Source organism: Diabrotica virgifera, chromosome 7 (genome assembly GCF_917563875.1).
Source record: "Diabrotica virgifera virgifera chromosome 7, PGI_DIABVI_V3a".
Lineage (NCBI taxonomy): Eukaryota > Metazoa > Arthropoda > Insecta > Coleoptera > Chrysomelidae > Diabrotica > Diabrotica virgifera.
The window spans coordinates 158,868,535-158,882,411 of record NC_065449.1 but is presented as its reverse complement, the minus strand read 5'-3'; positions in this window follow the sequence as shown (position 1 = coordinate 158,882,411).

Below are 13,877 nucleotides of genomic sequence, written 5' to 3'. Positions count from 1 at the left end.
ATATTCATAAACATTTCCATATTCATTTCAGTACTGTTTAAATTGCCGCATACTGTACTAATTAAAGTACATCATATCTCACAGCACCCATGACAGATATTGCAGCTGCCGTGTTTTGATATCGTGTCCAATGTTTTCATTATATTGTTAACTCCTCTCATGACTTTGTTTTTTGTACATGTTCAGTCCATGATACCTTCAAGATTCTTCTATATATTCATAGTTCGAATGATTACAGCTTCTTAGTCGTTGCCGTGTTAACGGTCCATGCTCATTTTCCATAGATTTGAGAAGAAAATATAACATCTTGCTAGCTTAACTCTTAAATCTAATTTCTACAACACAAACGCAGAGATAAACTAAATAATTTCCACGGCCAACAGATACTGTGAGGAAAAATCCTACAAACCAATAATAGTACGGGATGCATCTACACATTCCGTATATGTATTTGGACCATAGGAGTTTTCTATTGGTTCGTTGCAGCACGCGGTAATATTTTAACCAATAGGCGACGAGGTTCCAGATGCATATACGGAATGTTAGTCGGTCCCAAATTCATATACGGAATGTTAAATATCATACACCGAAAAAGATGAGTTTTTTTAGAGTCTTTTAAAAGGAGATTGATTTTAAAATACTTGTTACTGTATTATTAAATAAAAATAAAACAATTATAGTGTTTCGAATGTTATTTGGTGCGAAATTCATATGCGGAATGTTAATTATTCGTAGACCAAAAAATGGGACTTTTTATTAATCAGTTAAAGGAGACTGATTTTAGAATACCTATTTTATTAATGTATTATTAAAGAAAAATAAAACAATGATTAGGTACCTATTTGGTGCGAAATTCATAAATGGGATGGTATAGATTTGAGAGACATATTTCTTTATTTGACTAAGGTTTCGCTTTCTCAGAATTTTTGACTTGCACGTGTTTCATTCACAGTCATTTGTTTCGAGCTTCTGTCATGTGTCACATAATATTAATATATGTACGACATACGTTATTGGTATATACAATAATACAAAACAAAAACGTATGACGTAGATATATTAATATTAAGTGACAATCGATGAAAAGCCCTATATATCAATTATGATGTCAGTACCTGTATCATAATGAACTTTATTATGATACAGATTTTCATTAAGATACAGATTTTTAACTAATAGAATCGCGATATGACATTTGCAATAAAGGTGGTACACGCGCAGTAACCAATGGCGAGTCAAATACATACGCTTTGACAGTTCTCAATATGTAAACAAACTGTCAGACTGAGAAACTACTTAATTTGTTTGCGTTACAAAATTAATAAATTTGAATATTTTTTTTGTGAATGATCATAGAACAAAAATCGTGTATACAACTTGCATTTAATTATCATTATGACGCTCGTACTATATACGAAACTCGTTTCGTATCCTTTATACTCGCTTCATAATGACCATCATTAAATGCTCGTTGCATAATATACTATTAAAAACCAGTCTCATTTTAACTGGTTTTAATAAAAATCGTCTTTTTTTCTACGAATATTTAGTATACCGTATATGAATTTCGCACCAAATAACATTCGAAATACTATAATTGTTTTATTTTTATTTAATAATACAGTAACAAATATTTTAAAATCAATCTCCTTTTAAAATACTCTAAAAAAACTTATCTTTTTCGGTGTACGATATTTAACATTCCGTATATGAATTTGGGACCGACTAACATTCCTTATATGAATTTGGAACCTCGCCGCCGATTGGTTAAAATATTACCGCATGCTGCAACGAACCAATAGAAAACTCCTATGGTCCAAATAAATATACGGAATATTTAGATGCGTACGGGATCCGAATATAGGACGATCTGTACCCATCTGCTTGCCGGATGAAACATTGTTTTTATTAAATCTCATACACACACAAATACTTTTAGCATGGGTTGCCTATCAAAATCGTGTCATAGCTATCCAAGAGGGGACCGTAGGGGTTGAAATCAATATTTCGAACACATTTTTTTAAAGTATGGAGGAATTATTTTATTTTTAAATTAAACAGACATATTCAGTACAATTCATAAATTTTCAAGAAAAAATTCAAGAAAAGATATTGAAAAATAAGCCAACGATGGCAAATTTTTAAAGACACCTAAAAAATTAATTTTGCGGTGGACATCAGAACTCATCATTGGATCATGGTAAACAAAATATTCAACGAGGTTTTATTAGCTTATGAGTTGTTCGAGGTACCGCTGTCGAGTTTTTTAGTTTTATCGAATTTTCACTTTTTGATATCACTCAGAAATCAAAACAACGAATTTTTTTTGCAAAAAAGGGCGACAATCAACATATTTATTATTGCTAAACAAAAAATAAGCATGAAACAAAAAATATCTCGACAGCGTGACCATAAGGAATGTCTAAAGAAAATAATATATACAAAATTCCAGGCGTGTTGGTCAAATATATTTGAGTTACAATGTCTACAACCTTTGAAAAAAGCAGTTTTGAGAAAAACGCGTATTGTCAACTTTTGTTTTCAATTTTTTTTGTCTGTCAAATCGTAAAATAATGCATACCGGAATATGTTCTTGAATCGCGGAGTAATTTACAAAAGAAAATGAGAACAGCTGTTGACCGTTTCTCAATACGCTCAAGCGCGCTGGCGCGAACTTGCTGCAAAGCGAGTCGAAGGTAGAGAGGTAGGGAGATAGTGTTGAATATTCCTACATTCGGCTCGCTTTGCAGCAGGTTCGCGTCAGTACGCTTCAACGTAGTGAACAACGGTTAATAGATGCTCTCATAATCTTTTATAAATTACACCGACCCACCTGAAATTTTCTATATATTTTCTTTAGACATTCTTTGAGGTAACTCTGTCGAGATTTTTTTTGTTTTATGCTTATTTTTGGTTAAAAGATATTAAGTATGTTGCTTTTCACCCATTTTTGCAAAAAAATTGTTGTTTTGACTTTTTAGTGATAACAAAAGGTCAAAATTCGATAAAACTAAACAAACTCGACAGCGTTACCTCGAAAAACTCATAAACTAATTAAAAATTTTTTGAATTTTTTGTTTACCATGAGCTAATGCTAAATTCTGATGTCCACTGCAAAATTCATTATATTTTGAGGTGTCTTCAAAAATTTGCCACCGTTGGCTTATTTTCCAATATTTTTCTTTGAGTTTTTTCTTGAATAATCTATGTATTGTACTGAATATGCCTATTTAATTACAAAATAAAATAATTCTACCTAAAAACTACTTAAAAAAAAATGTGCTTGAAATATTGATTTCAACCCCTACGTCCCCCCCTTAGGAATAGTTATGACACGATTTTGATAGGCAACACATGCTAGAAATATTTGTCTACATACATATGTATGAAATTGAATAAAAACAATGTTTCATCCGGCAAGCAGATAAGTACAGATCGACCTATATTCGTATCTTAGACTATAATAGGACAAGTAAAGTTCTAATATATTATTATGGTTCAAAGACCATCTTCTTCTTGCAGTACCGTCTCCTATAGGAGGTTGGCTACCATCACAGCAATCTTAACTTTGTTGGCTGCAGCTCTCAACATACCACTCCCTTAAATTTCGCAACCAGGAAATCCTCCTACGTCCCACATTTCTCTTTCCCGAGATATTTCCTTGGATTATAAGTCTTAGCAGAGAGTACTTTTCTCCTCTCATTATGTGGCCCAGATATTCCAGTTCTTTCATTTGTATGGTTTTTATGACTTCGCATTCCTGCCCCATCTGCAGCAAAACTTCTTGATTTGTTACTCTTTCCGTCCATAGTATTTTCCACATTCTCCTGTAGCACCACATCTCGAATGCCTTAATGTCTTTGATGTTTATCTTTTTCAGTGTCCAAGCTTCCGTGCCGTACAGCAGAACGGTGAAAACATAGCACCTTAACATTCTCGTTCTTAAGTTTATATTTATGTCCCGGCTGCATAGGAACTTTTTCATTTTGACAAAGGATTGTCTTGCTGTCTCTATTCGCCTCCTGATTTCTCTTGTCTGGTCATTAGTATCAGTGAACCAAACCCCTAAATATTTGTAGGACGTAACTCTTAAGTTTTAAAATTCTTTAAGTTTAGAGACCTGAACTCTAACAAAATGAAATGAAAACGTGTTTATATGTTTAGAGAGAAAAGTAGTACGGTGAAGCATGAGGAACACTATACAAGTTCGAACTGTATAGAATCTACCAGAACTAGATATTGTCAAATACTTAATAGATTAATATAACGATATTTGAAGTAAGTAAAATACTTAACTCGGATGGACCAATTATTGATTCAGCTAAAAAATTCCTCCTTGATAGATCCATTAATCAGAGAAGAAGAGGTACAACCAGACCAAGGTTTATGAGAACATAGAAAAAATTATAAGGACAACGGAAAAAAGGGGCTTGGCTGAGGAAGGCGATAGATAGGAAAAGTCGACTAGGACTCGCATACCTTTTCTTAGAGGAAACTTTTGAGGTTGTTAACCTTCGTCGGGCGGCATACGTACAATTGTCACTTTTGAGTTTTCGAATTGTGATAACTTTTTTTTTCAAAGAGGTAGAGACTTGAGCTTTTGTGACGTCCCTACATTTATCCAGTAGATTATGTGAGCCAAATCTAACAAAAAAAATCTTCATTCAGTTCCCAGAACTAGGCTTAAATAATTCCTACCCCCATAAACGGCGGCATAGGTACATTTTTGTACCTTGTACATTTTTTTAATAAATAATTTAAAAAAAACAATAGATTTTGTATTTAAATGAGAGATTATTTGAATAACAACCTGAAAATGCGAGCATTGTCATAACGAAAACTTTGTATATTTACGTATTTTAATTCATAATATGGAAAATTTCTATTATGAAAAGTAGTTTAGAATTAATAATTATGTTTTAATGTGCAATTATATCATTCTAATTTAAACGTTATGAGCTATAAAGGTAGTTTACTCTTGATCGAAATTCATATTTTTTATATACCTCGTATAAAATTAATAAAATTTTATACAAGGTGTCCCAAAAGTAGTGGAACGGTCGAATATTTCGCGAACTGAACATCGGATCGAAAAACTGAAAAATACGAGTTCAATCATTTTCAAAAATCTATCCAATGACACCAAACACCAACCTCCACTACACCTCCTGGAGGTGGGGTTGGGGGGTAACTTTAAAGTCTCAAATGGAAACCCCTAGATTTTCTTGCAGATTTGGATTCGTTACGTAAAAGTAAGCAACTTTTATTCAAGACATTTTTTCCAACTGTGGATAGATGGCGCTATAATTGGAAAAAACGATTTATCCTGACACCATGGGTAAATTATAGAAACGGTCTAGTATCTCGAGAAATACAATTCCAAATGAGAAACCAAACAAATTTTTTTAATACTTTTCGAAAACCTATCGAATAACACTAAACATGACCCTCCAACCAACCCCCCTGGAGGTGGGGTGGGGGTAACTTTAAAATATTAAATAGCAACCCCCACTTTTTATTACAGATTCGGATTTGCCATGAAAAACTAAGCAACATTTATTCGAAACATTTTTTAGAATTGTTGATAGATGGAGCTTTAATTGGAAAAATACGATTTATTAGCGCCATCTGTCAGCATTTTTAAAAAATGTTTCGAATAAATGTTGCTTAATTTTTCATGACGAATTCGAATCTGCAATAAAAAGTGGGGGTTGCCATTTAAGATTTTAAAGTTATCCCCACCCCACCTCCAGGGGGTGGGTTGGAGGGTCATGTTTAGTGTTTGTCGATAGGTTTTCGAAAAATATTAAAAACCTGTTTTTTGGCTTCTTATTTAGAAGTGTATTTCTCGAGATATTAGACCGTTTCTATAATTTACCTATGGTATCAGGATAAATCGTTTTTCCCAATTATAGCGCCATCTATCCACAGTTCGAAAAAATGTTTTGCATAAAAGTTGCTTACTTTTATGTAAAGAATGCAAATCTGCAAGAAAAACTAGGGGTCTCCATTTAAGATTTTAAAGTTACCCCCTATCCCACCACCTCCAGGGGGTGTAGTGGGAGTTGGTGTTTAGTGTCATTGGATAGATTTTTAAAAATGATTGAACACGTATTCTTCAGTTTTTCCATCTGATGTCTAGTTCGCGAAATATTCGACCGTTCCCCTACTTTTGGGACACGGTTGCATCATAAATCTTAGAACAAGAAGAGCTTTTTATGAAGAATAACTTTTATTTGTCAAATTAAAAATCAAGGATTATTAGAAGGATGTATACAGACACAATACTGGCTAGTGATTTTAGTCAATAATTTTGCCAATTCCACAAAAAAATAATTTCTAAATAGTTAATAATTATTACTAAATAATTAGTAATTTTGCCAATTTCGGCAAAATTCTCAAAAACAAAAAATTACCTTCTACAATCACTATCCAGTTGTGTCGAGTTTAGGGAACGACTAGGTATACATATTTTAATTTTATAGCAAATGGAACAGTCCATTTATCATAAAGGGGAGGCCGTATTTATACTGGTATAAACCTTTTTAAAACTGTTAATAAATTATTGCTTTTAAAATATTTATACTCAAATTGTATTTTTGAACATCTTATTTATTTTATATAATAATTAAATTAACTATCAAATGTCATTGATGTTTTATTAATACTTAATTTAAAATTTAGTTTGACATTCACGAAGTGTCAAACTCAAATGTAAATAACCTATGCTTGGCAAATCGAGATTAAAAAAAAAGTAGCCTACTTCCTAATCAACCATTTGAGCTGACGTTTAGTGCGTCTGTAGGAGATAACCGGATTGTGACGTCACATTTTAGACTTTGAGGTCGATTTTCAGATTTGGATTCAGAAGGCAAAACTACATAAGAATCCATCGATACACCTGCTCTAAGTATTGCAGGAGCGGCAACGCAATAACACACAGACTTTTGCAAATTTATAAACGAAAAGTTTTCGTTGAAAATACAAAAATGGGTGTTAGTGTAGATTTTGCAACACATACATATCTTTTTAGACAAAGAATCTTCGTCACATACAGGTAGAAAATATACTACACAAGTTATTCTCGTTTTACTCTGTTTTTCCGTTCGTTTCGACAAATATGACAACTTCCGGTTACTGGAGTAGATCCACGAATGCTGTGAGATACTTGAGGAGGAGTATCTACAACAAATACATACTCTGTTTCGACCAAGGACCATGTCTACAGCACTACGAAAAAAATGACTCCTCATCATCATCCGGTTTTTATTTTGAGATTGAAATGAAGGCAACCAAATATCTTTAGAATGATCCTTCAAACATTTCCTGCGTTAGTCCTTTGTTTTGTGCAATGGATTATGCTCTTGATGTATAATTTAGCATGCTCAGCTAGTGACGTCAATCATATTATAAAAAAGGCCAAGGACCAACGCAATATTCGACATAAAATGGTGGGTGAGTATACAGTCAAATAGTCACCCAGCATTTTATCCATGTTGTCAATCTTGCTTTGGATTTATTGTAATATGTACTGAATTATTTCCGGCTTCGCTACATCACTGTCTTCTACTTTTCCTGCCATATGCATGGACGAGAGTAAAAATACTGCTTTGTTTTTCTTTGGCACATATAAGAGCATACATTAGCATCACGATTGTATGCAAAATTTGTGGTAAAAACCAGCTCTTTCCTAGTTTGCTTGCATATTGGTGGGTAGAAATCTCTTATTTCTCTTAACTGTGCCTACTAGCCGTACTAACGTCATCTGCCAGGAAATTGAGAATTTAGCGAATTAAATTTTGGTAAAAAAGTTATTTGTGGTAACATTCTGGCCGTAACCTGTATAAGACGTGATCAGATCAAAAACTGTTTGTTCACCAACGTTAACTTGTCGGGAACCATATTATGCTGTTTTTCCAATATAAAGATGATCTTGTACGAGATAAGTGTTTGATGCATCACAAACCAAATATATTTTGATCCCATATTTAGCGAGTTTGGAAGGTATTGTGTAAAATTTGTACGGCCTCTAAATGGAAAAAATTGTTGTTAGTCGGTGGTTATGCATTTGGATGGTTTGAAACCTTGCTGCCAATTTTTATTCAGCATTGTCTAGATATCACGTATGAGTGTAGCCTTAACCGTTTTTTTTTGCATTCCTCGCGGGTATTCACGTTGTCAATTCATATAAATCTTAGCATGGTCTTGAAAGAATTATAAGACATTGCTGCACATATTAGTGGCAGATACTCTATAATCCACACCTCACACAAGTTTTCTTTGTTATTTCTATAAGTACACCTCTTTTGTATCCATTTCGGTATACTAGATGTACCTATAATCACTATTATTCATGATAATTTTTAGGTATACACGTATTGACAAACACCAAACAACTAAATGGGGATGAGATCTATGTTTCCAATTAACATACAGTACAATGCTACTCTTTCTAGAATTTGTTTACGACCATTATTTTTAAGTTTATTGTTGTAGTAATTTCAATAATTTACGATATATAAAAGCGGTCACGTCATAGCGACTTCTAATTTTTGTTTGTAAATCCGTATAAGAACAAATTACCGAATATTATCATTTATTTATTGAAGTATTCAACAATTTTTACCAGTTCTGCTAGTAATAAATAATATTATCCTAAAATTAACAGATATTTCCCTTTAGATTAACGAATTTTTAAGAAAATATATAACAGGTACGAGTTCCTATGCCGTCTGTTAACGGTGTAAAATTGTGCCGCCCGACAAAGGTTAATCCAGAATGAAAATGATGATAAATCAAATAATCAAAAAAAACTACAGTCAAACAATTCCTGGCACGCCGATGATGTGGTATTAGTAGAAAGTACTAAAGGGATGTTCAACAAAACTGGAAGAGTGGAGACAAGTTCTTAGAAAAAGGTTTAAAACTTAGTACGACAACATTGGGTATCTATAATATGAAGTTTGCCAGAGACTAACGAGTCTCGCCTGAGTTAAGAAGAAGAATATGAAGTTATGAGCGAAACAGAATAGAATAGAATAGAAATATGCTTTATTGTCACTGAAAATTATACAATTTTATGGACAAAGCTTAACATAGATTCACGAAAAAGATATACATAACAATAACAAATACAATTTTATAAAATTAGATAAATCGTCAATAAAAAAAATATAAACAAGTTAAAAAAGTGAAGTAAAAAAACAAAACCAATATATTGCAAAATTACTATAAATTGCAAAATTGAACATACAACATAATATAATAAAACACAAACAAAGGAACTAATAAGTTTAAGCTGCTGTATGTGACACCCAAATATAGATAAATACACTTTAGTTACTTGTACATTACTGTGATTTCTTAGTTAGTCATTAAGAAACTCTTCTACTGAATAATATGGTCTTTTAGATAAATGAGCTTTTGTCATTTTACGGAACTTGAGAAAGGATGTTGCAGATTTGAGTTGTAAAGGGAGATAGTTGTATAGTTTTTTTGCGGAATATAGTATAGATTTCTTTACTAACTCACAAGACGGGATCGGTAAATAGACATCAAAAGTTGAATTTCTGGTGGAGTAGTCATGATGAGGCCTTGCTGGAAAGACATTCATGTGTTTACGAATTAAGCAAACAGTTTCTAAAATATACAAAGATGGAAGGGTTAAAATTTCGTGATCTTTAAATTAACTTCTGCAATGGGTTGTTCTTCTGAGGCCAAACCGATATCTTACTGCTCTTTTTTGTAATTTGAAAATAACATCAAATTGGGCAGCTGTACTAGACCCCCAAAAAGGAAGACCATATCGAAGATGAGACTCGAATAAAGAAAAATATGTTATTTTAGAAGATGCTAAATTGAGTTCCTTCGAAACAGATCTTATGGCATAGCAGGCCGAGGCGAGTTTCTTACTTAATAAATCGATATGAAGGGACCATTTGAGGTTGCTGTCTAAAAGAATACCAAGAAATTTTACAGAATCAACGGTAGAGATCTGGCTGCTATTCACAAGCATGGGTTGAAGAGCACCTTTATATGATAATGCTACCGTTTTATCCACGTTAAAGGAGAGTAAATTAGAGTCAGACCAGGTTTTTATCGTAAGAAGATCAGAAGTTATAGTTGCATGAAGGGTTGCAATAGTTGAGTTGCTCCAAGTGATACTGGTATCATCAGCAAAAAGAAAAAATTTTCCATCGATTTTTAAATTAGTGATGTCATTTATAAAGATCAGGAAAAGTAGAGGACGCAATACTGAACCTTGTGGTATTCCACATATAATATTTTTGAGACTAGAGTCAGTATCATTTGCTCTAACCAATTGTTTCCTATTATCTAAGTAAGATTTGAACCAATTCAAGGAAATACCTCGAATTCCATAGTAATTAAGTTTTTTAATCAAAATGTTGTAATTTACACAATCAAAAGCTTTGGAATAGTCAAAGAAAACAGTGGCAGTATAAAGATTATTGTTTAGTGCTTGGTAAATCTCGTGAAGTACAGAAAACATGGCATCAGTTGTACATTTATTAGTTAAGAAGCCGAACTGATTTTGTGATAAAATATTGTTATCAAAGAGAAAGGACATAAGTCGGGTTTTTATGAGCCTCTCAATAATTTTGGAGAGTACCAGTAGTAGGGCAATAGGTCTATAGTTGCAGGCATTAGATTTTTCGCCACCTTTATGAAGAGGAATAATAATGGCTGTTTTAGGCACTCTGGAAATTTACCGTTTTCAAAGGAACCATTAATTAGTGACACGAGGAGTTCTAACACATTATCTGTGACATTTGAGAAGAATTTTATGGATAGTCCATCAGTACTACAAGATGATTTGCTTTTGATACTATTGATCGTTTGGATCAATTCAGATTTATAGATTGGTCTTATAAAGAATGAATTCGAGACAATTTCTGAATTAGGGAGATAGGAAATGGGATCTTGTTGAGACTGAATAGTTGATGTTATATTTTTACTCACGTTAATGAAGTGTTCGTTTATATTTTCAGGGTTTGGAAGGGCAAATGTTTGAGCTTCGTGGGTTTTATTTCGAAGATCGTTTATTATGGACCAAGTTTCTTTTGCAACACTTTTGGAGCTTCCCAGATGATTTTGATAGTAGGCTTTTTTAGCTGATTTGATGAGTTTTAGGTATGTGACTCTGTAATTGGTGATATATTGAGTGACAGAGACGTTGGTAGTAAATTTCTTGATATAAAGTAGTGAACGCATATTTTTTGCTGATATGCGGATACCTTTGGTAGTCCAGGGTTTGCGACGTTTTGGCTTAATCGTAATTAAAGGAAATGCCTTATTGAAGATACAGAGTATACAGACAAGCTTCTCCAAAAAATCACTGAAATGATAGTCCACGTCCGTAGAAGGAAAATGCCAGTCAGAAGTTAAACATAAATTTTGAAATTTATGAAAATTCCGAGCGGAAAAAATCCTACCTAAACGTCGGGTTTTCGAGGAGGGTTTGCTGAAGATGTTAAATTTCTTATATACTGCTTCATGATCCGATAGTTCCGCATTAATAACTGTAGAGCAAACATCTAGGGGTGAGAAATCGGAGACAATATAATCAATTATGGTAGATGTAGTTTTTGTAATCCTTGTAGGAGAATTAACGTGCATTGAGAGACCATATGATTCAAATATGTTGACCAAGAACATTTGGGTAGCACAAGCAGCAGCATAATTTATGTTGAAGTCTCCGCATAGAATTTTTCTGCTTTTGTGAGGCAAGTCATCTAACAAATTTAGCAGGTTCTCAAAAAATAGTTCCACGGAAGAGTCAGGTGATCTATAGATGCAAATAATGTAAAGATTAAGATTTTTATTAAAAACTAAGGAAAATTCAAAGAAGGCTTCATTCAACAAAAAGTCATATTTTGTTATCAGAGAAAAATCATTGTTTGCAGAAAGAATTAGGGTGCCTCCATGAGCTGAGTTTGGACGATCATACCTAGCAATTGTGGTATATTTCTCTACAAAAAAAGGCTCGTTGACTGCAAGCCAGTGTTCTGTAACAGCAACTATCTGGGGAAATCCTAATTCCTCTAGAAACAAAAATAATTCGTCAGTTTTATTTCTTATAGAACGAATATTAATCTGAACCATACTAAAGTTGTCATCACTAAAATTATTCGAGGTTTCTAGTTTCTCAGAACACGTCGTATTATTTAAAAATTTTGTCTTGGAGAGCTAGTGGAATAATAATTTCGGTGACATTCCCTTGATTTTTGCAGGTGAATAATTCTTTCCGAAGTGAGAAAAGACCTAAAAGCAGCAAGATCAGCGTCTACTTCATCTGCACCGATTCCATAAGCATCGTTGAATTCTAGAAGAATTTTTCTTAGATGTTCACTCTTAGTCGGAAGTCCTTCGGAAGCCAGAAACAATTTAACACTTGTGTTGTTATACCCATCATAAAATACTGATGCAGGTTGGTCGTGTAGAAAAGCAAGATGAATTTTAATGGCCTTCAAGATATCCGGTTCCCGGATGCCTGGAAATTTAGATGCTATACCCTATTCCACGAACATACGCCTGTTTTGGATTATTTCGACAATGAATATTTTACTGTACAAGATAAGAAGAACGAAAGTAAATTGCAAATTACATTGTTGTTTATTGGAATAATTATTAGCGCCATTTACTTTCGTACTTCTTATGTTGCACAGTAAAATATTCGTTGTCGAAGTAATCCAAAACAGGCATATGTTCGTGGAATGGCCATATAAGGTTTGTTTCAACAGAACAAGAGACCGTCCATGTAACGATCACCGTTCGGCGCAGTAATAGTATATTATCCAACGAGCATGTAATGATGGCTATTACTCACAATGATGAAGTTTGCGACACGAGCCGTAGGCGAGTGTCGTAATTAATCAGAGTGAGTAATAGCCATTACATGCGTGTAGAATACTATACTTTTTCTACGACCTTTTTTATTTTAATTAGTAAACAATTTAATTATCAACTACTCAAGATTTAAATTATAACAATTTACAAAAATACCTAAATGCTATTTACCCCTAATACATGGCTAAATAATTGGTTGCCTACTATTACTAAATTCTTATTAATTGTAAAAATACAACTAGAAATAGTCAATATAACGCACCTTTAATAAAAAAAAAGAAATAACTCAAAAAACACAGTTTGTGGGAATTTGCAGTCAAAGTTTTTAAGTTTTGCACAGTACAGGTTAAAAATTAATTTCACAAAAATCATACGGGTTAGAGGAATTCTAAAGGTTGGTGTGGAGAGTTTAATTAGTAAGCTCTTAGATTTTAGTAAATGCTAATCCTCTCGTCTATTGTTAAGGGTGCAAATGTGTTGTTCTTTTGATAGTTTAGAGTTATTTCACTTTACGATTAAACATATATTCTGCGCCGATGAAATAATTCTACATGATGCTCTTTTATTGCTAAATGAACTGTCATGTAAAATAAACAATTAGGTTTGTTGCAGTTTTGATGTAAAAACTTTGAGTTGACACTGAATTAATCCTAGTTGTTTCTATATTTTCTTAAACACAAAATGAATTTTCGTTTTCTTTATAATAAAATACTGATTATTCGGTTATTTATCTTTATTAACAAAATTGCCTGATTACAAAATTAAACTAAAACATAAGTAACACTATAATAATACAATGAAAAGATGTTAATACATTTTAAAAATAAACCGAAAATATAAAATAGATTGTTTCAAGAAACTTGTGTGGCTATTCTCAAATATGGCACAACGTTTATCTTAGAACTATGAATTAAAAAAACGATTAAATTATTGAATTATAAAATTGGGAGTAAAAAGAAGGAATCAATCCTTTAGATAGCAATGCTTGCAAATCTTTCCGTTTGTTTGTA